We start from the raw sequence: 26,789 nt of genomic DNA, 5'->3' as shown, positions 1-26,789 counted from the left end.
GCCAAAGAGAATGCCCCCACGTGTTGGAGCGCACCAGCGCTCTAAACAAACAACGCCGTTGGAGCGCACCAGCGCTCGATGGAAACAATGCAGGGTGTTGGAGCCTCACTCGGCTCTGAAATAGACAATGCCCAGCCAACGTTGGAGCCTTCTCGGGGCTCTGGGCACCAAAGAATAATGTCCCCGTCGTTGGAGCGTCTAGCGCTCTAAACACTCATGCCCCCTTTGAGCCTCACGGGGCTCTGCAATGCATGGGGGCCGCTCGAGGAATAGGCCGGTCTGGGACCGGCACCCACAGCGCATGTACGGAGTCCCCCAGCCCTTCCCTACTCACCGGGCTGTTCTCCGGAGACTCCGCTCCGCTCCTGGCCGGTCCGCTGGAAGGCAGCTTCTCTCCTCAGTACCCCGGGGCGCAGGGTAGGCTCCTGCCTGCTCCGGGGCTTGCAGTTCAACGCGAGTCCTCGGTGGGAGGCGGGGTAGGCTCCTGCCCTCCTACTTCCGGTCCTGGGTGTCCCGGAGGCCCGCCCTTGTCCTGCCTGACTTCCGGTTTCGCCGGTGCCGCGGCGGTGACTTTCTTCGGCAGTGAGAGGGGTAGGCTCCCTTGTAAGCAAAACCAATAAGCGGGGTGGGCACCTGCCAACGAAATAAACAATTTAGCAGGGTGGGCACCCGCCAACGACCACGGCAATGCGGGGTGGGCACCCGCTTCAAATCGGCAAGAGCGGGGGAATCCCTACGTCGGGGTTCCCCTGTAAAGGATAGCAGCTCAGCGCTGCTGGGGCCACAGATAGGGCGCTCCTAGCGCTATAAGTAGAAACGCTTCCAGGCTCTTGGGGGAGAAAGTAAGTCCAGCAAAAGTCTTCAAAAGCAGGGGGGGGGCAAAGACTGGGCCCAGGGGCCAGCTCACAGGGCCCTCCAGCAGGGAGGCATTCCCCAGTGGCGGTCTCTCCTGGCGCCCAGCAGCAGCAGGCCCCCCTCAAGTTGGATCAGCAAGAGAACACCTTGTAAGGGGACACAGCCCCTTTTTATACAGAAAAAGTCTTTGTCTGAAGGTGCAGGGAAGGGGCGAACCAGTTCCAACAGGTTCCTGAGCACTTTGTTTTGCTCAGCCCCTCTCCCTATTCACTGGCAGGCCAGGGTCATCAGACGCACCACAGGGGCCGGAGCCAGCAGTGTGTGGGGAAAGCCCTGTCCTATTCAGGACCCAGGTATACTCCTCCCCAGCCATCAGTATGCTAAACTCCCATTCACCACTGGGTGACTCCTCCTGACTCTGGGGATTTCCCTAGCCCGTCACATGACCTCCACCAGCCAATCGCCAGACAAGCCACACATTTCATACTGCACACTGAAGTGCCCACTTCTAGAAGTGGCACTTCCACACTAGGTACATGCACGCCGCACACATCATCGCGCAGCATTCAATCACACGAGTCCGCACATACCAAACTCGGGCCTGCACACCCCACGCATCAGGAACTACCAGGACACATACATTCCCCCATGCATTCCTATGGGAGGGCAGGCCAACCTCACAACACACACGCACTTTACCCTGGGACACAGCGGTAAAGTGGGCAGAAACCCAAAATCACTACACCAAGTTACCAATAAAAAGCAAAAAGTCTCGGGGGTGAACCTGCCAGAAGGGCCAAGTCCAACACCCCCCCACCCCTCCATTTTTGGTGTTGATGGTGCAGCCGGCGTAGCTTGAGGTGCAAGCCAGTGAGAAGTCAAGAATGTGCAGTGCTTTGTATGCACAATGATGAAAGACGGTGGGGCCCAAGGGCGGGTATACCAGTTTACAACAACCTGGGGACCGAGGACACCCTCCCAACCAGAGAGGGCCACTAAAAACCAGAGACAAAAACAATCATTCTACAGGCTTTAAAGGACTCTAGGGAGGCACTGGAGGGGCAGATACAGGGAGTGGGCATGGAAGTCTCTCTCTTGAGGCTAAATATGAGGAAGGTGACTGATTGGATGACGGAAATGGAGACTCGCATCTCCTTGGCGGAGGCTAAACTGCGCACCCTGAAGAGCGTCTTCAAAAAGCTTCGAGACCTGGAGCTACAATTGGAGAAAATGCAGAAGATGCAGAAGGTAGGCCCCGGCAAAATAAACTGAGACTAGGGGAGGTCCCGGTAGGTATGGAGCGACTGAGACGCAGAAAATTCTTTGCGATAGGGTTCAGATTATGGTTAAACAATGAATGGTCCACCTGCTTTGTCATCGAAGGGGCACATAGATTCTTTGCTCCCAGTCCCCTCCCAGGGGCTCCCCTGATTCCAGTTTCCTCAGACTGCTCAAATATGTTGAGAGGGAAACTGGTCTCAGAGCGATGCATGTCCCACAAACTGTGCTTCTGAACTCAGCTAAAGTAATGATTTCCCTGAACTACACATTGAGAGTCCAGCAACAACAGGGAACATTTACAGAGTTAAGGTGAACATTTGGTTGATGCAGAATAAGTATATGATCCTGTATCTCACAGGACTGAAGGTGATCTATGTGGACAAGACACACTTCTTCAAAGACTCCGAGGAACCTTGGAGATAGGTGGAAGAACGACAGCCCCCTAAACCTGTGGGGATAGACCACTCCACTTGCTTTGTAGATAGTTGGGCGGTTGTTTTGCCACCTGCTTTTGGAAACAGTGGTGCCACAGAAGGCCTAAATCGATCCTCGGTAGAACAGATGCCACCCAAGACTCATCCATTTCAGACGGAGAGGACTCAGCCTGGACTCACCCCATGGTTACAGTGAGAGTAGGCGCATGCATGGAGCAGGAATCCCACCCTTTGAGCTGAGAGCGTTCTGACTGGACTGGACTTTCGCTGGCATCCCGCAACCAAGAGGGGAACAGATGTGATGGGACTGAGTAACCAGCTGGACTTCACACGACTCTCTCTTGGACCTCCCAGGGATGTGCAGTGAGCTCTCAACTCATTTTTTTGTTATACAGGATCTTTTGGTGAACGGGACCGGGATGTGGGGACATTTGGTTACTGCCCTGTTGGTGTTATATTGAGGGTGGGGCAGTTTGGGTGACAGATACTGTAGTGAAGATTTCTATCTATATACGTACAATGCTAAGTTAGCACAACCGCGTTAGATGTTAGAAAGCCATCTTGCCGCTTTTGCTGCTTTTGCACACGACACTGTAGTTACATGTTATTATTCGAGAAATGCTTGCTGGACTTTGCTTCACATGAGAACTGTCTGTTGTTCACATCCCGAACAGTGAGCAGCGACCTTGGTCTGAACATTGTGTAAAGAAACAGTCTGGGTCGCTAGACGGTGCATGTTGTTGGGTTCAGGTTGATCGGCCCACTATTTAGCCATAACACGCACGCAGCTGCAAATACCTGAAAGTCGGGTGCTTTTAATATTGCAGTGTTGCATGTTTTTCATTACATTCGGAAGAAGAGCTTTCCCAGGAGCAGAGTCTAGCTGATCCTGTGATGTGATCCCACTAAGCTGATCTTTACGGTATGGGGTTCCCCATTCAAGCCTAGAGACCTTTTATTAGTCTAATAATAATAATATTAGTTTATTAGCGAAAGGAAGGTGGCTGATATCCACTGTCATTTTAGTATGATTACTCCTTTCATTTTCTATGGTATTGTAACTATGCTGATGGTTTTGATCTTAATCATTTGTCTGCTTATGTTAGCCAAAGTACTGCATCTTAGGACACGAGGTTTATAAAATAAACTCTTTAAACTTCACCGTGTCTCTGTTTATTCTGTTGTGGACTGATATGAGAATAATTACGAACAGGTATTTCTGATTCCCACCATTCTTGAGAATACCCTAAGTCGCTTTGTTCTGGGTTGTCTATACATTGGGACCGCCGAGATAAAACTCGGATAACGAATGGGACACTGATGCTGGTCGGATAAGGGGTTCTGGGTTCTGAGGTGAGTTTTTTGGTACACCACAATTCATTGAGGTCCTGGTTTCCTGTGCATAGGTCTGTGCATAAGCAGAATCCCTGCAACAATACTTCATTTTCAGAAGTGTGTGGTTCTGAGAGGGCTTTGAGTAGGAGACGCTGGTTGTCCCCCTAGTTTCAGTTGTTCATGTTCTAAGTCCATCGATTACATAAATGTGATACCTTTCAGATATGGCCTGAGGGTGGAGGAGTGGGAGTCTTGGGGGAAGTTCACACCAGAAGGTTATCCTAGTACATGCACAGAAGGACACTGAGAGTAGTGTTATGGTGGAGAGGGGTGGCCTCAGTCTGCCCATCTCCAGGGTGTCATAGCCCACATGGCTGGGCAGATTAGATGGAGTTCTGACCCCCCACAGAGATATTAGCCGTCAAACACTTTTGTTATACAGCAACTTTTGCTAAACGGAACTGGCATGTGGGCACATTTGGTTACTGCCCTGTTGGTGCTATATTGAGAGCGGGGCAGTTTGGGGTGACAGATACTTCTTTTTCAGAAGTGTGTGGTTCTGAGAAGGCTTTAAGTAGGGGATGCCGGTTGTCCCCCTAGTTTGAGTTGTTCATGTTCTAGGTCCATTGATTACATAAATGTGATATCTTTCAGATATGGCCTGAGGGTGGAGGAGTGGGAGTCTTGGGGGAAGCTCACACCAGAAGATTATCCTGGTACATGCACAGAAGCACACTGATAGTAGTGTTATGGTGGAGAGGGGTGGCCTCAGGCTGCCCATCTCCAGGGTGTCATAGTCCAGATGGCTGGGAAGATTAGATTAAGTTCTGACCCCCCACAGAGATATTATCCGTCTCAGGCTTTTGACATGGAATGTCAATGGCCTGCTATGCAAGCTTAAGTGGGAGGTTATCGCACAATATCTGAAACAGCAAACCCCTAACCCCGTGTTGCTGTAGGAAACATATCTGGCAGGATAAAATGTTCCATGTCTCAATAGAGGACAATAAACCGTACTGGCTCAGTCAGGGTACACAAGAGTATGCCAGAGGGGTGGTAATACTGCCCCAGAACCCCTCCCTTTCTGAATAGCTAAAACATGTCACAACATCACCAGCAGATTTGTAGGGGTGCAGTGATCACTGGGTAGGGAGGACCTTTTTTGATAAGTGTTTATACCCCTCTTCAGCTACAGTGATCAGTGCTAGATGCCCGCGGTCCGATACTTCTAGAGGAAGGGTGTAATGGACATATCATAGAGGGTGACTTCAGCAAAGAGCTAGATAGTGGACTGTGCAAGTCGATGCAGGCAATAACCTCACCCGGCCAAACTTCATTCTTGCAACAATTTGGGCAGAGAGACAATTCTCCTTCTTCTTGGGAGCCCACAGGACGCTCTTGCGACCCAACTACGTGTTTGTGCTGGTGGAAGAATACCCTGTCCCTTACACTGCAGAATATCTACTGAACTGAATTTTTGATCAAGCAGGGGAGGACAGACGGAGCAAACATGGGGGCCTCTACAGTCCGGAGGCTCTGACTAAGTCCTATCATGCAATGAACCATGCAGCCACAAAAAGCTACTACCTGGTGACCTTGCAAAAATTATACGAGGTGGGAGACAAGGCTGGTCACCTCCTGGGGATGAAGGGGCCAGGTGGGTGGGGGACGTTCTGGATGAGTGAGGGTGCTGACACTCTGCAGAAAGCAGCATAGCGGAGGCCTTCATTTGCTACTACTAAGTCTTTTACAGGGACCGACATGCTACTCCCCAATCCCATATGCAGGGCTTTCTTTGGGGAGTTGCCCCTCCCGCAGTGAGCAGTCACCAACAGGGAGGAGGTAGATCGAGCTTACATTAGCCATAGTCACAGAGGCTGTATGGCCAAAATGCAACCTGGAACGACCCCGGGACCTGCTGATGTATATGCTGAAGCGAGCAGCTCTGTTGACACCGCTTGCTTATTTTTAGCCTGCACTTCTGCCACTTCTGAGCGAGCCGGCACTCAGCTGATACCGTCCTCTTCTGAACATTCATGTTTTAAGTGGCCCCGTATACACACAGCGTGGACGTAGGGGGCCGCTGTCCTCACATCCTGGCCGCTGCGTGCCCCCGCAGTCGTAGCCACGACTGCACTGATGCCCAGGCCACATCCTCCCCATACCCCGCCTGCCAAATGCCCCAGATGCTGACGTGCACGCTTGAGCCAAGGCCGGTTTACGCCAGAGGGCAATGCTCCTCCCATGGCCGCATTTAGAGAGGCCGCCCGTACATAGACCAGCACCTCTCAATTACCTCTGCCTCCACCGACACAGCCACCCATCGCTTTTGCGGCAGTTAGCATGCCACCACCTCCACGGCCATGCGAGCCGAGGCCTACCAGGCTGAGTGGGAGGCCAATACTGCCGATTCGTCCCCAACCACGGTGTCGAGGCGCCTGACCTCCTTCAGAAGTCGCATCGCTTCAGCTACACACTCATTAGACGATGACATTATCTCCCCAGCCGTAAGTCACAGCTAACTAAAACTTTGCTATACTGGCTTGAAAATGCAAAGTCACCGCAAAAATGCCACAAATATCTCCCTGCCACCAGGTCACCTGAACCTAAAATGTTGGCAGGGAGCACAATGCAACCCACTATATAGAGTTGAGCTATATTGGGATACACATGTAGCCCAATGTAAAATGGCTGTTCTAGGACAACACCACCCTCCCAATCTGACCGTGGGCCAGACATCCCGGTAGGTCGTCTGCCCTCCAAACCCCCCTTCTGGAAGAGGATGCCAGGTAGATTGCTTGGTGTATTTTTGCAATTTTATATACCTTTAGCTCTACCCAAATATATTGGACACGTGACATGAGCACCATTTATATTACACAAGGACACATTAATATTTTTTGTATGCACAGGGAACTCAAATTATTTGCCCAGAATCACAGGATGTTGAGTTGATGCCGAGACACGAACCTGATTTCCAGCTCCAAAGTCAGCAGCGCTGGCCGATACGCCACATCCTCTCCCCAGTTGTTAGTATCAGCCTACCTACCTGGTCTCTCGGCGCAGTGCTCTGGTTCCAAGGGATAAAATTGTCCACGCTGTCTTTTGTTGGGGACTACTGGACACAACACATTCCTTGAACAGGAAGCCCGCAGTCTGGAATGGGGATGTTGTATAAATACAGCCACATGTAAGAGCCATCACCAAGGGAAACAGATGTGAAATCCTTTTTTTAAATCCAGGGTGAAGTAAATATATCTTTAATTGCAGTTATTTTGTGAGCTGATCTTTAGACACAGGGTCCAAACGTATAATTATTGTGGGCGACTCTAATAACAAATGCGCTCTCGCGCTGTCTGCCGAGATTCTCGGTCTATTACGCACAGGGACTGTTTCTTACCTCGATTCAAATGGAAGCGCCTCAGGATGTTATTATATATTTCTATTTTTCTTCTAAAGTTACCTCTTTTGAATATGCGGGCCTTTCCGTCGATTGTGCTAACAGATATGCGTGACAAGAAAGGCAAACTAAACGCTTTCGTTATTTCTTTGTAAAACCTTTCCAGAGGACGGAAGAAGAGCGTGGTTGTTTTGGCTCGGAGTACAACATTTCGTCTGGAACAACGTTTTACGATTCACACCCCAGCCAAGGTTCACATGTTGGGTTACATTTCGGGATAGGTACTCTGTGCTGAGATTTTTATGTTTTTATGTGATTGCACTGATGAAAGTGTATCACTTAACTCCGAATTTCTCAGAGAACAAGCATCGGCATAGCCAATAGTTCTCGTCTTTGGGACCTTGTAAGTGTTTAGCCATGCAACAGTTGATGTTTTTGCACCAAGGATATTGTGCTGCATAACTAAGGAGCATATCAGCAACGAGGCGCTATAAAATTATTGCCACTTTTGCATCCGTTTTCGGGCGAAAAGCGGCGATAATTTTTCGCCTAATTAGCAAGGTCACGCTATTGCGTGAAACCTTGCATTAGCGCCCAGATTCTTAACGCCCAGCTTTGCATCTCTAATGAGATAAAAAGTGGGCGTTCCTGACCTGACATGACTGGAGAAATGTCGTTAAGCGACATTTCTCCTATCATCAAGCCCCACGCTATAAAGCATAGCGGCAAGAAAAGTAGTGATAACCCCTGTTATCGCTACTTTCCTTACGCCTGCTTCAGGACTGACTTAGCCATGATATCCTATGGAAGGTGGATATCATGGCCAAGTATGTGAGGCCCTATCATCAAGCTAACGCCAAACTTCGTGAGATTATCGCTGGGTTTCCAGCAATAATCTCACGTTTGGCAGTTAGCGCTAGGATTTTTATTGCTTTTGAGATAAGCGTTGCTAATAGCACGCTATCTCAGCGATAAAAATCCACGTTAGCCGGCGATAATTATCCTAGGGCTAAGTGCGCTTAGAGATAATTATCGCTGGTTGTTGCTGATATGCCCCTAAATACTTATAAGGTCCCAAAGGCGAGACCTATTGGCTATGCCATTGCTTGTTTACTAGTAGGCTCTACTTAGGCATAGTGAAATCCCTTGGGCACTTTACATACGGAACGGTTCAACAGAGAGGCGAAATGAACTGTAATTATGTGAAATGTTTGAGAAAGAAGCATATATATATTCTTGCACTGCACTTTAGTTTTTGGCACAGTATATTTTTAGGAAATGCTTCTTTCTCAAAGTTATGAATATCTGTGGGTTCCCTCAACCTTATTGTAGCTCAGTAGCTCAGGAAATGCAGTTTACTTTTCAATTGCTGGTTAAACAGAGATGTATGTATTTCAGCAATTTAAGTTTTAAGTATGCAATGTGCAATATGCAGACGAATGGATGGGGAATATATATCCATAGACACACACATTTTTTTGTGGGGTATTTATTGTACTGCACTTTAGGTCAATATGCTTTTATATATTGAAACCCAGAATTTACATGAGGGTACATAATGATTATCTGAGAATAGTTTTGTTTTAATGCCAATGGCCTAAACATTATGCGTAAACCCCGAGCAATTGAAGATTGGTTAAAAGGGCATTCACCATAGATTGTGCTTTTTTAGGAGACACATTTTCGGGACTAAACGGAGCTGAATTATAACATGTTTCAGCGATGGGCAGGCTATGAGTGCATTTCAATTGTGAGCGCTGCCCACTGGGGGGATCACACTTTATATAAATCGACATTTCCTGTACCATGTTACCTCCTTCCAAGCAGATAAAGAAGGGAAGTGAGCCCTGGTTAGCGGTTTAATTACCAATATTAAATATAAATATAGGTTCAATCTATGCTCCAATTTTACACGACCCAGCCCTACTGGTAGAGTAGTATCAGACATTGTTGACCATCCCAGGGAAAGTGATTTAAGGGAGGATTTTAATTTCCTTATGAATTCAGATCTAGATTATTCACCCGATACTCATAAACAGAATAATCTGTGAATAGCCAGAGTCATGTCAGATTACATGAAGATTCTGAACTTTATGGATTTATGGCGAGAGAAATATCCGGACAGGCGTGAATATTCCTATATTTCGGGAAGGCAGATATCTGTTGCAAGTGCAATAAAACATCCTTCTTTTTTTAAACACACAGTAAAACAGCTTGCAAGCACCTCTGGAAATGCTACATAGAGCACAACAAGTTCTTCAGATTGCCAGAAAATGAATCCAGCTCCCTGTAAAGGAAACTAAACAAGATTGGTTCACTGAGTAGCAAACATCGGTTCAATGGTTGGACAGCCTTTCAGATCAGCAGAGACCTTTCCGTTCAACCCCTGCTACCCCAAACATGAATGTGGAAAGGAGCCCGAGTAAAGGGCGGGGGGGGGGGGACTCACGGCTGAGCGGATCGCATAGTGTAAACAGCACACATGGAAAATGAGGAAAATGAAAGAACCACTAAAATTATTGCTCCATCTCCAGTGTAAAGCTCCAAGAAAGTCAAATGTGTTACAGACTAGAATCGCAACAAAGAAAAACAAGTGCACCATGGGAAGAAAATGGACAACAGAGTGGACTGTATAGTTCGCCCACTGACCATAGCAAGTCACCAGAGTTTCCCACCCCTCGTCAACAAAACCCTTCAGGTGAAAGTGACAGTGATTCTGGCCAGCCTGAACGAAGAAGACAAGGTCAAAACTGTGAAGAGTCCTACAATTTAAAGCAAAAAATGAGATGATGGTCTCGTTGTAATACCAGCAGTGGCAGCGAATAAGAGAATAGCAACAGGGAGCATCGAAAGAAGAGAAACAGATTGCGACCGGAGAATGACATGGTGGATTTAGCGCCACAGTAGAAAGCTGTCTTGAGATGACAAAAAGAGAAAAACCAGGCTGATCCCAACTTCAGGAGGTCCAGGCACTGATCCCGGTCAGATGGAACTCCTTGACCCATCTGGTTTATCAGTCGACCAATTAAAGGAGAATCCATACACTGAGATAATGACTCAGGGGGACCCTGTTCGCATCAGGCATTCCCATTGACCTTGGATCTTCCGTCAAAATTAATGCTCCCGAGGTTCTGATGGTGAGAGATCAGTCCTGTCTGAAGTCAATGCAAAGAAAGATCTGGTGCTTCTGATAGATAGTGTTCTGGTGGTCACGCTTCACAGCAGAGGAGAAATGGATCCAAAGACAGCCTGTTGGACGGAAAGTCTCCAGTGTCCACGAGCAGCCTAGATGAAAAGCACAATGTGAAGACAATAACAAGCATTGGCCGCGCGGCCGTAAAAGTGATGCCGCGCCGCCGCGAAAGTCATCGCGATCACGGTGAAAGCGAAAGTGATCGAAAGTGATTGCGATGACGCGCTCTGTGCTCAGCACGTGGGAAAAAGTGCAAGCATTTCCGCCACCAGGAGTTGTGTGCGCGCGCAAAAATGAAATTAAACAAAAACGCGAGTGGTGTCGCGAGTGGTGCACGTGCGCAAGACTGGAAAAAGTGCTGTGCTGCGCGTAATAACAAGCTGGTGGCTGGCAAGGTAGCACTTTTAAAGCAGCTGCTAAATGTCTCGCCAGAGCAGCGCATGCGCTGGCTCAGGCGAGACCTAAAAAACGGGCAAACACCAACAGAGATGAAACAGCTACTCAATGTTTCCGAGCTGGGCTGTCTACAGCTCACAGTGGCGGGGCTTCCCTTGGTGCAGCCGGCGACGGGGCCTGTGACCTGAGGAACCACTTGTTCCCTGTGAAGAGGGACCCAGAGTCTCCATATATATTTCAAATATTCATTGGCCTTGCTTTGAATGGGAGCGCGGGCCCCTCTACATCACGGAGGCTGCAGGGGTGTCTGCTACACCCAGGGCTTTAAGTGGGCCGGGTCTCACCGGTGCCGAGCACTGGCAGTTTTTCAAAGGGGGCCTCAAAACGGGTCTCTATCGGGCTCTGTTTTGTGCCCTGGCACAGGCGGCCTGCAGTGACAGCAGGCACATAGATGTGCGCTTGCTCACACTGCTAACCTCTCACTAGTGGAGAAGTTACGGCATGACGTCATGGCAGGTGAGCGTTCTAGGCGAAGGGAAATCCTATAAAGAGAGTCATTTTCTCTCTGTATTTCCCTACTCTTTTCGAAACTCAGGAGCAGCAACATTGCCGTGTTGTCACCAGGGCTTTAAGTGAAAGCTTTGTCAATATTACATACAAGCCATAGTTGCTGCTTATTTATCGTATGCAACTAACAAACAGTGGCAAAGCCAATAGTCCTGACTTGTTGTGGGTATGACGTTACTTGTTGTATCATACATCTGGACGCAATGACAGAAACAGCCAAATACAAGTCGGGCGGCACACTATCCTAAGCACAGATTTTTAGCTTACGTGTTTTTTAAGCCATGCCTTAATTACATTGATCAACCCCCTTTGAGAGACCCCCCAGTTTTTTCATCCCACTTAAAGCCCTGGCTACACCCCTGGCAAAAACTAGAGGGTTTACACGAGCATCAAGAACATTTTCACTGTATGCAAGATTACATTTCTTGTGCATCTTTCAATTCTGACTGTCCATTGCCATGCAACGTTTCTACCTAAAACAACTCTCCCACGAGAGAAAGCTACACAATTGGAGCAAACGTAAGGAAAACAGTAAACTAAGGGACATATTTATGGGGATTTGGCGCAGGGCAGAAATGCGCTGTATCTAGCAACTCCGGAGGGAAGCGCCCAGTATTGACCACGGACGTTGCATGGTCTTGCAAGCCCCATCATGGAGGTGATTTTTGCTACCGAGACATAATTGAGGGATCTATACAAGTCCGGGAGAAATCTTTAAAACGTTGTATACATCGTCCAAAACTATAAAAAAAACTGCACAGGGAACAGTTGCTTATAACATCTTGGTCTAGAATCAAGAAATTATCTTTTGAAGCCAGCAATTCGGGTAGATCCATTTCCCTTTTCTCAGGCAGTGTCTGCAAAATCAATTCATCCTGTTTAATTCATTGCCAAATAAGGGGCTATTGACTATAAACATCTATTTATAGATCCTAAAGGATGGGTCTATTTCCACAATCTCTGTAGTATCCCTCCTGTGCTTAGTTAATTTTATTTCCTCTCGCCGAGTTTAAAGTGTACCATTACAAACAGTGATTACTGCGATGGAGTCCTGACGAAGGCCTTGCCGAAACACGTGTAGCTTGACAACAAGCTGCCAGTCTGCACATCGGTCTGATATTTGAATGATATATTATGTTTGACCAATGATTATGTATTCCACGGTGTAATGAATTTCTAGTTTTGCATACATGTCTATATCACGTATCATTGTCTTGTATGTGTCCACTGAGAAATATGACAACATAAAACTTAAAAAAAAATATTTAAAGAAAAACTACATATGTATAAAAAATATATTTATCTATAAGAAAAGAAATGTTTTGGAAAATGTTGTGTAAAAAAAGAAAAATAATTATTTTTTAATATCCGTAATGGCAATAATTGTTTGTTCTTTTTAAATTCTCATTGTTCTAGAGGTTTTTTTTCCCTCACAAATTGTCAAATACCGTGCCCAGGTGTGTCTTTACATTTTTTCTACGGCATACAGTGCATTCTTGTCCTTTCCCCCTGCACTGGTGTTGTTTCGGCAGCCTAGCGCCAATGCAGGCACCTTTGCACAATGGTGCAAAGGTGCGTGCATTGAATGCAGGATTGCTTTGGCGCTGGAAGGGGCACCTTCCAGCACAAAAACAATCCTGGGACGCTGTATCCTCTTTCTATGTGTGCTGAATTGTGTCTCCTCTGCGGAGGAGAAGGGTTTTGGCACATCCCCAGGTTTCCATGTTCTTGTAAATCTGGGGATGCGTCAAAATCCATGGGTGTTGCATTGGAACACCCACTGCAACACCCATGGAATGCTTCCCTAGCGCAGAGTAAGACAGGGCAGCGATTTGCACTGCCTTGCACACTCCATATCTATGAGCCCATTCAAAACCACGCAAAGTGACTTTGCGTGGCCTCATAAATATGATTTGGTGGGTAGTGCCACTGTTTTGTCACAAAAAGTGATGCAACCACAAAACAAAGGGCTCGTAATTATGCACCTAGGTCCGCAATGGATAGCTACATAATACGGCTCTATGCTAGGCAACTTTCAAAATAAATATTATACCACCTCGTTGCGCACTGCTTTGGGCATGTGCGTCCTGCCTACTCGAATAGTGCGAGAACTATATTCTCAAAAACCCAAAACATGTTAAAGCCCGTGAAGACTAGACAATGGGCTATGCTTGCAGTGCCCAGCTGCACTTTTTATTGCCACCTGGTGCTGCCTATGAAAGGGAATATTACCGCAACAGCTCAACCGGCTACTCCTGATTTTTCCACCGGGCATTTCCATGGGGGCCTCGTGCTTTTGGATACCATTTGTTTAGGGGACAGGGCCCATGCTGACATCTGTGTCATTTCTTCAGCTTTGTCAGGCAAATACAGTAGGAGGTGTAGGAGCATTAGAAGCAAGCATGAGTAAAGAGAGAGAAGAGAGAAGACTACAGAGTTAAAAGAGAAATGAAGAATGGAGCAGGACTTGTTCAGACATTATTGACAGTTCCAAGTCTGTACTGTACAAGTTAAGGTCAGTGGTAGTGCCTGGAGCCCTCTCCAGAGGCAGATATTCGCCACTGATGATGATTAGATATAAGGATGTGTTTGTACCACGCAATCTTGGAGCATACTCGAATTTCAGCTTTGTCCACTGAATGAACCTTTATTTCGAACTGAGAAATCATAAACTCAACAATATATCAATGACAGTGAAGTAGAACTTGCCCCACAGGAATTGCAGAGAGGAGAAAGTTTGCAAACCATGAAGATTTTATTCTACAAATTAGTAAGGTTACAATCCCAAGATGCATGAATTAAGCAGACATCAGTAGTCACATGAATATGGCATGTATGAATATAATCTAGATTCAATTTAGGAACTGCACACTTACATGATATCTAAGACAGCCTATGCACAGTGAGGTAAAATTCCTGTGCATAAAGGGAAACTCCCTAAAGCTAAGCTAAGGTTGTGGACATGTTGGAAATGTTAAGCAACTGGCATCAGTAAATATAGCATTGAAAGTAGAACTGAATAAAGGTTCCAGTCAAGAAAAAGAGAAATGTACTTGCTCTAGAAAGCAAGTTTATGAGCAAAAATATAAGGAGCATTGGGTCTCGCAAAAAGGGAAAGAGACGCCCACCTGCAAAGGTGGGCAGGGGCAAGTGTTCTTACTAACTAAAAAGCTTCACACAATTAAAACCTGAAATTTCATCCAATTGATACATTTTACAGGTTTCCACTGAGTGGGAACCAATAAAAAATCATTGTTCCTGCTGTACTTGGTGTTGGCCTCCTTCTAAGGAATATCTAATGCCAGCTTCTTCCATCATTGCAACCTTCACAATATCTCACAAAGGAGTGTTCACCTCCTTTGCCTCCCATCCTGTGCAGGTGCTGAGAATCATCATTCAACCAATTAATTGCAACAAAAATGACCTTCAGGTAGTAAGCTAACAGAAAATAACTTTTGACAAGAACATGGCGATTCTGGTGTCTGAAACGAAAAAGAGTGCTATGCACAGCAAGCAGAAATGCAGTGTTGACTACATTATGGATCTGGGCACCTAGGTCCACTTATGTCAATGTTGAGAAGCTTGTACCCCATCTACAGTTAAACAAAGATATATAAATCACATGTTTCTCTAAATCTAAGGGCAAAATAATGTGCACATATGTAAGTAATGGTTATGCATGTGATAGGTTAACATTTCACTAAGCGCAAAAATATGATGGTGACAATGCGTTAGCACCACCTCTGTCCCTAAGGCGTGGACACATTCCAGAACTCTGGCCTGTTTAATGAGAAAATATTACCCAAAAGCAATTGTTCCTAAAGAGTATGTTTTCCAGCGAAGGGCAGTGTAGTAGGGGCAATGGGAGAGCATCCTGCAGAAATTTCTGAAATTAAAGCTTCCATCCAAGTCAGTCTAATGAATGCTTATGCCTTTTCTAGTCTATGTTAGCCATCACATAACTAAACAGTCAGTACCAGAATTTGCTGCAAGAATGCTGCTTAAATGTCTGAACTTTTTAAAATACGTACACATATCCTTAAAATTGAGGGTTTACGTGGTCTTTTTTTACCTTTTATGATGTACGACTTTGACCATGTTATACATTCTTTTCTAAGCTCTTTTATTGATAAACCATCATAATATTTAGGGGTCGATTACGATGCCGTTTGGAACAGCTCTGAATGGACTTTGGTTTGTCAGAATCCGATTTGGAAGCCTTGTTTCCGACCGATTCGGAAACATTTCTGACTAACCGATTACGATGGCCGGAAACCGTTCGGACTGTCCGACTCGGTTCCGAGTTGCATCCGAACAGCATTCTGAGACACTGAGTCGGTCGAAACCGACTTGTACGTCTCTATGGGCTGCATTTCCGATTGAGCGATTACAATATCGGATTCCGACAGGCTTTCTGAATCGGTCTTTCCGACACGGATGGGCTCTCGAAATCCGAATTTGGGGACCGGTAGCAGGCCCTCCTTCATCCATAGGCCTCCAAATGGGCCTGTGGGGGTACCCATGGGACCGCTCTTCGCAACCCTGCACAGTGTGGCAGACACCATGGGGTGCCCGCCACAGGGTGCAAGGTTTTTGGCACCCACCCCTTTTTTCAATGGGAGCCTGTGTTGTCGGTCGGAACACAGGATCCCATTGAAGTCAAAGGGAGTCCGATCGAACGTGTTCAGTGCAATCGTAATCAGTCGGTCAGACTCCCCCAACCCGAGTTGGTCGTAATCCATTCCGAAACTGATTTGGTCGGAATGCTTTTAGACCGACATCGTAATCAGCCCCTTAGTGTGCCAATGTCTACTGAGAGGTCAAAGTTTGAAAGAGCAGAACTGTTCACTCACTTATTTAGACTATGCCTGGGCAGAGCTTGCGGAGCTTTGCTCTGCCAAATACTGTGGAGTTTGAAAAGAACTCTGCGAATGGGTGAAAGATTGCTTGTTTGCCTGTTCCTTTGCTTTTCCAGGCCAGTAGCATGTTCCACACTGAAAAATCAGCGGAAACGGCACCACTCGGTCTGCATGGGTGCGGCCATTTTGTTTTTCTTGCTTCTGTCTGTACCTTGCTGGCTACAGTTAGTTTTTACTATCCTAATCCATCCAACCCCATCTAGATCTTTCCTATTCCTCTGTCCCAACATTTTTATACTTTGTTTGTTATTGTCTAGTTTTTCCTGCGTTTATTTTACGCTTTGAAAATGTTTTTGTACTTTCATCCTTTCCTGGCCTATCCTGTCTGTCCTCTTGATTTTTCGTTCCAGTCCCACCCCCTTCCTGAGTTCCTTCTAGTTCCTTCCTCCTCAGGTCTCTTTATGGCAGAAGCAGGCAACACATGCACCACCCAGACACCATGGGGGTGGCGCAGAATGGCAGGGGGGTGGGCCTGCCCCATATTTAGTGAGGCGCAGGCCCTCCCTATATTTAGAGAGGCATAGGTGGCAGTATTCATTTTTTGGGTGCAGCACCACCTCTCCCACATGCTAACAGCAGGCGGCAGCCAGCAAGGGGGTGAGTGCGGTGGTGTGTGTGTGATGCAGCACCAGAATCATTCGCACCCAGCAGCAGCTGAGGAACTGCTGGGCAGACGTACTTGATTGAGAACAGGACCTGCTTGACCTGCTTGGTGTCGAAGTTTCCGGGCTCAGTAAGTTATAGCTAAAAATATTTTTTTTGTTTTCTAAACATTCTAATATTTTATTTTCAGGTAATTTGATCACAGGTAAGGTAACTTAAGTTTAAGTAATGGTTGGCGACATATATATATGTAGATTGTTATAGTTAGGACCGAGTTCCCATAGGAAATCTGAAAATTCTATTTTTAATAACTTTGGCGCCCGTTGACGAATCCTCGCGAAATTTACAAAACTAATGGGGCGCTCCGCTCAGCTCCTACCCTGAAAGTCTCGGGGTGATTCGTCAAGCGGGACCTTTAGTCGAAGGTACAGCCCGAACGGCTAAACAGAATTACTTGAAATTTGGCAAAGAGGTAGTCCTCAGGTCAGGCATGTGCCTTTTGCATATATGGTGTCAATCTGTTCAGTAGTTCCTGAGAAAATTGCAGTTAAAAGTACATAAATATCTATATGCGCGCACCGTGCGCGCACCGGGCCGTGCGCCAGCGTAATTCTGATTGGTGGTTAGATGTCAGTCAACATTTGAATCGGTCGAAATCAGGAAGTGTCGGACGCCATTTTGTGTGTGGCAGTGAAAAAGAAAGGTGGAGAACGTGAAAAGGGGGCAGGGTAGAGAGTTCCTGACCCCCTAGCCTTTGTCAGGGGGTCCCTGAAGGACACCGAAGGGTGAAAAAAACATTTTTTTTTTTTTTTTTTAAATTGCGGGGTGCGCGCACGGTGCGCGATGCCATTTTGTGTGTGGCAGTGAAAAAGAAAGGTGGAGAACGTGAAAAGGGGGCAGGGTAGAGAGTTCCAGACCCCCTAGCCTTTGTCAGGGGGTCCCTGAAGGACCCCGAAGGGTGAAAAAAACATTTTATTTTTTTTCACAAAATCGCGGGGTGCGCGCACGGTGAAAAACCCTTAAAAAAAAAAAAACATTTTAAACTGTTTATAAGTTTATAGAAGATATTAACTATGCTGTTCAACTTTATCCAAATTCAAAATAAAAGAGCTGAGCCATTCCATATTAAAGGATACAGTCAATCTATAACTATATACATAGGTAGTTGTTAGAAATGGCAATTTCTGGTTGGCTAAGGCTTGCGCCAAAGTCAGGCAGAAACCACCACACTAGTCAGGGCAAGGAAGTTACACGCCAAAGATAACCCCTGCTCACCCCCTTGGTAGCTTGGCACGAGCAGTCAGGCTTATCTCTGAGGCGATGTGTAAAGCGTTTGCGCGCGCACCCAGCAACAACACCCAAGGCCCACCACAAAGGAAACTCCACACAAGGTATTCTATAAAAATAACCTTTGTATTACCAAAACACATTAGATAAAAACACACACTTTACAATGTGCCAACAGGCACGGGCAGAATTTACAAGGGATTATATGTACAGGGGACAGGGCCACATGGACCGCTGTCAGGAATTAGCACTTTTTAGAACATAGGAATAATACTGTAGTACAAAATAGCAAATGTAGCACACAACCAGTAACTACTGGTATCAGGTAAGTACCACCTACGCAACCCTAACCACCTTAGGAAAATGTCACGCAGGGAACTAGGACCTCACTAGCACCACCTGTACTAGGAGAAAACAAACAACCACCAAAGTATCACAATACCTATAGGGGTAAACGCACATTACACATGATGCATCACATTCAGAGGTGTAGGAAAGGAAAACACATGATGCATAAAAACATTCAGCGGTGTAAAACAAGAATAGCGCCAAACTCACATTAGCCACCACTGTGGCAGTCCATAGGCCAACTGGCCTTGAAGGGGCAAGGACGCCCTGTGTCCCAGCAAAGTCAGGGGCAAGACTGCGCCCGCAGTCTAGGCAAAACACCAAGCGCCCAGGAGCAACTGAGCACAGCCTACACGTTGCAGCTGCCCACTAAGTGCTGGGCAGCTGGGAAAATGCTGGGGCACCCCTGTGCCTTTTAAACCAAATATAGCAGCCACGTGGAGCCTCTCTGGGCTCTAAAGTAATGATGCCCCCAAGAACGTGTGAGCCTCACTGGGCTCGTGCAACAAATAATGCCCCCGAGAACGTTGTAGAGCCGAGCGCGGCTCTGAACCAACCAAGGCACCCCGTCGTTGGAGCCTCGTGGGCTCTGTTAACAATATGCCCCCGTAGAGCCTTCGAGGCTCTCAATGATAATGCTCCTGCAGTTAGAGGGAGGGGGGCCTCGTTGGAGCGGCCCACTGCCAAGCGGGGCCGCTCTGGACTGAATGCAGGTGCCCCTCTCCGTTGGAGCGCCACTAGCGCTCACAACAACCAATGCTGGCCGGCGTGGGAGTCCCTCTGGACTTCTACACAATACTCATGCCCCCAGCGATGGAGCACACCAGCGCTCTAAATGAACAATGCGGGCCCCAACACAGCACCTCTCCTCCCCACCCTACCGCCTGGACTCACCGGCTCGTAGCTGGGGGGGGGGAAGGTTCTTCGGGGAGAAGTCGGCGGTAGTCTTTCGGCGGGGCAGCAGCGTCTCGCTGCCTCGCTCCCCCTGGAGCCGGGACTTCCTGCCTCTGCCCTGCGTGCTGATGACGCGGCGGTAGGAGTCCCGGTTGCCAGGCAACCCTCCGGCGGCAGTGAGGAACTTCTCGTGTTCCCTTTACTGAAGCGCGGGGTGGGCTCCCGCCTTCAGGTACAAAAATACGACAGTGGCTCCTCGTCTCGGGGCACACACAGCGGGGTAGGCACCCGCGAGGGAGGCGATACGGGGTGGGCACCCGTATATGAAACAATAAAATAAGCGGGGTAGGCGCCCGCCACCGAGTGCCACAATGCGGGGTGGGCACCCGCCTTAAATCCGGCCAAAGCGGGGGAATCCCTACGTCGGGGTTCCCTCCTGGATTATCGTAGCGCTGCGCTACGGGCTCCAATGAAGGCGCCTTTCCGGGAAAGCGCTTCTTGATGCTGGGGGCCCAAATAAAGCGCTCCTAGCGCTATAAGTCCAGTAAAAGCGCTGCCAGGCGCTTAGGGATACAATTAAAGCGCTCCCAGCGCTTAGAGGAGGATAAAAACAAAAGTCCAGCAAAGTTCTCCCCTGCATACAGCAAGGCAGGGGTGGGGGGGGGCAAGGCTGGACCCAGAGCCAGCTCACTGGGCCTCCAGGCAGGGAGGTAGTCCAAGTGGCGGTCCTCTGGTCCAGCAGCAGCAGCCCCCCTCAGGCAGGATCCTGGCAGAGAACAGTTTCTGTGGGGACACAGCCCCATTTTTATACAGTAAAACCCTTTGTTCTGGGTTCAGGGTGAGGGGGAAAACCAGTCGCAGCTGGTTGGGGAGCACCCTTGATGTGCTCAGCCCCTCACTCTATTCACTGGCAGGGCTAGGGTCATCAGTCGCACCACAGGGGGCGGAGCCAGCATTGTGTGGGGAAAACCCTGCCCTATTCAGGACCCAGGTGTACTCCTCCCACCCATCTAGCTGCTGATCTCCCCATTCACCACTGGGTTACTCATCCTGACTCTGGGGAATCCCTAGCCCGTCACATGACCTCAACCAGCCAATCACGCGACAAGGCACACATTTCACACTGCACACCGAAGTGCCCACTTCTAGAAGTGGCACTTCCACACTAGGTACATGCACGCCGCACACATCATCGCGCAGCATTCAATCACACGAGTCCGCACATACCAAACTCGGGCCTGCACACCCCACGCATCAGGAACTACTAGGGACCCATACATTCCCCATGCATTCCTATGGGAGGGCAGGCCTATCTCACCACATGCACTCAGAGTGCGCACGCACTTTACCCTGGGACACAGGGAAAGTGAGCAGAAACGAAAAATCACCACGCCAAGTCACCAATAAAAAGCAAAAAAAGTTCAGGGGTGAACCTGCCAGAAGGGCCAAGTCCAACAGTAGTTTATTGTAAAATAAATATATAAAAAATATAATAATACATACATAAATTAGCATTTAAAAAACCTTACAAATTCACTAAAAAAACCATAGGTTTCACACACGTTATAGTTAGGAATTAGCATTTAAAAAACCTTGCAAATTCACTGAAAAAAACATAGGTTTCACACATGTTATAGTTAGCTGGACATTTCACTCGTAAAAAACCATTGAAATTCCCCCGTTATAGTTAGTTCAGCTAACTATAACTCGCGCGACCGCAATCCACTGCTGATGATGTCGCATATTACATCACTCATGACATGGTCAGTGACATCACTCATGACATCACTGATGACATCTCAAATGACATCACTGATGACATCACTGATGACATCATCCAGTGAATATGTGTCTTTCTAAATATTTTTTTTTTTATATATGTATATTTAAAGGTTAATGGAAGAATAGATGGGTAAATACGTGTCTAAATGGATGTTTTTTTTGTAAAATTAATTGTATAACTGACTTATTAACAGTATCTTAGTGAATACAGTGATGTAATATGCGACGTCATCAGCAGTGGATTGCGGTCGCGCGAGTTATAGTTAGCTGAACTAACTATAACGGGGGAATTTCAATGGTTTTTTACGAGTGAAATATCACTAATGACATAGTCAGTGATGTCACTGATGACATCGCAAATGACATCAATAATGACATCACCTCTGGCCTCACCCCATGAGTAGAAGTGTTTTGTAAACATTTCTGAGGCTTGAAGATGTATACTAAGCTACAGCATGAGTTAAATTGCTATTCTCTGTGTACTAGTAGTTAGTTTTACTATTTCTAGCATATCTCATCTGAGTGGCTGTGTGACTCTCTGTATCAGTGTGTGAGTGGATGTCTGAGTGGCTGTATGGGTATGTGAGTGGCTGTATAGATGAGTTAGTGGGTATGTGAGTAGCTGTATGGGTGAGTGAGTGGCTGTGTGAGTGACTGTGTTGGAGAATGAGTGGGTGTGTGAGTGGCTGTATGGGTGCGTTAGTGGCTGTATGAGTGGCTGCATAGGTGTGTGAGTGGGTGTGTGACTGGCTGTATGGGTGACTAAGTGGCTGTCTGAGTCACTGCATGGGTGAGGAGTGGGTGTATGATTGAGTGAGTAGCTGTTTGAGTGTATGTATAGGTAAGTGAGTGGTTGTACATGGGTGTATATGAGTGAATGTCTGTGTGAGTGGCTGTAAGGGTGAGTGAGTGGGTATGTAAGTGGTTCTGTTGATATCTGAGTGGTTGTATGGGTGAGTGGGTGGCTGTGTCAGTGCCTGTATGAGTGAGTGGATATGTTAGTATCTGTATTGATGAGTGAGTGGCAGTGTGAGTGGCTATATGGGTGAGTGAGTTGCTGTGTGAGTTTCTGTATGAGTGATTGAGTGTGAGAGTGGCTGTAAGGGTGTATGAGTGGGTGTGCAAGTGTCTGCATGGCTGAATGTGTGAGTGGCTGTATTGTGAGTGAGTCGGGCATGAATAGCTGTATGGGTGACTAAGTAGGTATGCGAGTGGCTGTATGAGCAAATTGATGTGTGAATGGTTCTATGGATGAGAGATTGGTTGTGTGAATACTGGTATGGGTCTGTGAATAGGTATGTGAGTTGTTATGTGGCAGTGGTAGTGGGTGTATCAGTGGTTCTATTGTCTGTGAGTAGGTGTCTGAGTGGTTTTGTGGATGATGTTATCAGTGATGTTATCAGTTATGTCACCGACCATGTCATGAGTGATTTAATATGTGAGGTCATAAGCAGTGCATTGCAGGGGCATAAGTAATAGTTAGCTCAGGTAACTTTAACTGCTGAATTTCATTGGCTTTGTAGAAGTGAACTCTTAGCCTAACTATAATGTCCCTGTAGCATTTGTTTTTTTAAGTGAATTTGTAAGGTTTTTGTTAGTTCCATTTCCTTACTATAACGTCCCTGTTACCTTTGTTTTTTTCAGTGAATTTCTCCATTTTAATTTTTTTTATTTCCATACTATAATGGCCCTGTAACCTTTAGCTTTTTAGATAAATTTCTATGGTTTGTAAGGACTAGGCAAGTCTGCAGAGTGGTGGAGAAAGGGGCTGGGGGACAGACCAGCACACTTACTGGAGGTAACAGGAGGGGTCGTTGGCCCCCAAGGACACTCACCAGCCAAGGGGACTTCATCCCCCAACAAGTTGTGTGCCAGAAGGCCCCTTTGCAGATTGGTTGAATGGGGGCTGGCCTTTAAAATAAATATATTTTATCAAGGAAAGGGGGTCATGTGACACTCCTTGCCTGGCCAATTTCAGCCCCAGGGACCCCATCCCCCGGGGGCCAGGCCTTTTGCAATGGGTGAGGGGGTCTACGGGGCACTCCTGCCTGTGCCAATTTTGGCTCCGGGGATCCCACCTGCCGAGGCTCAGTCTTTTAGTTTTTCTTGTAATAGGGGAGGGGACAGCACAGACCCACTCCCCGGACTGATTTAAGCCCAGGGACACCATCCCCCGGGGTCCAGCCATTACCAATGGGGAAGGGGGCTGCCCGTACCCCATTCCTGGGCCATTTTCAGCACTGGGGACCCCATCACCGAGGCCCAGCCATGGTTAAGTGGGTGACCCCATGGCACCCAGTCTGCACTGGGACTGGGGGAGGGAGTCTCAGGGCCCCTGTGATCCCTGCGGGCTCCCACCTCCTATGGGAGCTGGCATTGCTTTCAGACACAGGGACTGTATCACCCCAAACCTTTTGATGCATGACATATGTAGCTCATTTCAGACCTTAACAAGGAAAAAGTCCAATCATTGGTCTGTATAGTTGCATGCATACTTTACTGAATTTATGTACGAATGCATGAAAGATTGGTTGTAATAGCAACTCCATAACATAGGCATTATTACTTTTACTGGTCCTAAAGAAAGCAGACTGACCAACTGGGCATTCATGTGGCTGAAACATGTCGACCTCAGATGTCTAGACCCATTTTGCCCTTGTGGCATCTCAACCTTGCCAAAGGACCTTCTAATTAAACAAAATATTAGCATCCGGCAGACAATTTGAACTCACACTTAGTCCCTAGGCAGTAGTTTCAGTGCTCCACTTACAAACACTTCAAGCCCGCCCACCCACACTAGCTAGGTGAGTTGGGTGTTGGCCTGATAATGAAGCAGGCCGCAGGTGGTATCTATGGGTGAGGACCTAACACAATATCCCCGAGATGTGCTGAGCACACTGAGTCACCTGGGTCTTGATCTCATAATCTGAAGAAATATACTATGGGTCATGCAACAATCTTGTGGAACATAACAGTATTTAAACAGATAGGCTAATCATCTACAGTTTAATTGCATTTCCCAAATCAACGCACCTCTCTCCACTCCACAGAGATGAGTAGGCCTCTTAGAGTCATCACCATGTTGGTGTCCCTGTGAAGTCGATAACTTCCTTCTTCTGGCTGTTGAGGCAGTCCCTCCCTGAGTCCTTCCATCCTCCTGACTCTGAGTAATGAATCAGTCCGATTCCATCCCGACCAAAATGAGAGAGAGAGACCTGTAGTACACTGCTGTTGATGAACAAGAAGTGAGAAAGAATTTGAGTATTTTGAATAGATTTGTATTTTTAACTAAACTCTTTGCTCCGGACTCTGGAGTATGAAAGGGCCAATTACCCTCATGAAAAATTATCACCCATCAGGCCGCAAACACTGCAAATCATCGGAATCAAGATAACAAATTAATTGAACACCCTCCCTCACTGTCTGCAACCACATGAATCATCAATCATCACTCACAATCACTCAAGAATATATCACTTATTGATTCAATAGTTACCTATTCCAATCCAAGCACGATGGTGCACAATTACATCTCCTCTTTGATGTAAACAACACATCAGCAGTCTTGTAAGACAAATGATTTTTACTGAGGCAACCCTGCTAGGGTATGAAAAAAAGAAGGATGGGCATGGTATGAGGCAGGCCTTGTCTCCAATGTCTTTAAGGGGAATGGGGAGGCTTCTTCACTGCACACGGGTACGACTCCAATCCGGCCATAAACAAGCCTAAAATGGTGGGACTGCATAAACTAGACACAAAAACATCTATAATGTTCCTCTATCTATGTCCATTTTTTTTAGGGAAGTTGGAAAACCTCTAAGTAGTTTGATGATAAATTATTCATAAGTTCTATGGTGGCATACTTAGTCAGGGAAGTAGAGTTTGTCCACAAACTCATGTGGTTCACCCTAAAGTTGGTCAGCATACTGGAGTATGACCGATTGCCCTCCTCCTCCACCTCCTATGGTATTTTAGGAACAGTGTAATTGTATAAAGTGTTGGTTCATTTTGATCATGGTCAATCGCTCAATGTTTTGAGGTAAGAGAATGGAACTTCTCACTGTGAAAACTGTGCCAGATGCACTGAACACATGCTCAGCAGATACACTGGCTACCGGACAAGCCAGATACTTTATTGCCAGCCTGCTGAGCTCTGGCCATTGGCTTATCTTCGCATTCCAATGGACCAATGGGATTTGATCCAGGTAGCCCTCTTTTAAGTCATCCAGATAGTCCTGGAACATCCTATGAATGGTCACTAGTGCTGCTGCTTGTTCAACCTCTTTTGCCTTAGCCTCTGTACTTGACTTAAGCTCTGCTTCCTGAAACCAAGCCAATGCAGAGGCTGTGTCCAATTTTTCTGTTCCTGTAGTTGTTGCTGGGGTTCTTGTTGCTGGTGTTGTCTGCTCTGAGACAATATCACTGCCCTCTCTAGAAGTTGAGGGCTGCATCCCAGAACTTCTGTCCGGGACTCTAATTTCCAGCTGTTTCTCTTCAAGGTCTCTAGCTAGATCAACAATGCATGTCTTTTATAGTGTGACATCCATTTCAGAAAAGGGAATGAAAGTGGGCAGTATTTTTTTTTAGAGAGCAAGGATTGTGGCACAGATGTACACTTTGAATGACATGGTGTCCCTTTGCAGCCATAGATTAACAGCCGAGCAAAGTATTACTATCTCAACCAAGTCATGGGCTTCTCCGTTGCCGTACACACCTGCAAATGCAAACCTTCGAGACACTTTTTTAAACTGGTCCTGTAGGAGATGCAACAATGGGATAGCTTGACTCATCGTACAGTCTTCCTTGCTGACTTCCTGGCTGAAAACTTCAAAAGGAAGTAGAATCTGTGTCATACATTTGACTAGGATCCATATGTCCAACTCCATGCTCATGCTTTTTCCAGTGGCGACCCCTCCTCTTTGAATGAGAGAGTCATTGATCAGTATATGGGTTTCTTTAAAAAAAAAAAAGAATTTATTTTTATATAGACAAGCAGTACATTACAAACAGTGCACCAGTAATGAATTTGAACATTGAAGCCATCATCTCATATGTGTCAAGAAAAAGACAGCATTCATTCCATTGATAGACACCATTATATATATCTAACATCCCTCCCATGGTTGCCCTCAGAGGTTAGTCCTCTGATTCTTGTCTGTCTTCTCCAGAACCCGCATCGAGCTCCCTAAAGTTAGCCAGGGTCCCCAACCAGGTTTGTAAATCCTCTTGTGCATGGTCATCTCTCCTAGACTGATGGAGGTACACCTTGCAGCTACTGCCCAGTCTGTGACGTCCTTGATTCATCTCTGTTCCCTGGGCCCCAACGGCTTCATCCATGAAACGGCAACCCACCGTTTCACTGGGAGCAGGACCAGTTGCATACATTTCTATTCCATTTTCCTCCCCTTGCATTTCCTGATGGACTGTATAAGGGCTTTAACTGGTACTCTTTTGGCATGCTGAATGATCCTCAACTGCTACCAGGCTTTAAACGA

General features: G+C 46.9%; 1 pseudogene; it reads left to right on the top strand.

Moving 5' to 3' along the window:
- The first annotated feature begins 1,962 nt into the window (after nt 1–1,962).
- Nucleotides 1,963–25,114, top strand: LOC146812312 (band 4.1-like protein 4A; annotated as a pseudogene).
- The last annotated feature ends 1,675 nt before the right edge of the window (nt 25,115–26,789 follow it).

Source organism: Triturus cristatus, chromosome 7, assembly GCF_964204655.1.
Source record: "Triturus cristatus chromosome 7, aTriCri1.1, whole genome shotgun sequence".
NCBI lineage: Eukaryota > Metazoa > Chordata > Amphibia > Caudata > Salamandridae > Triturus > Triturus cristatus.
This window is presented reverse-complemented; position numbering and strand designations above follow the sequence as displayed.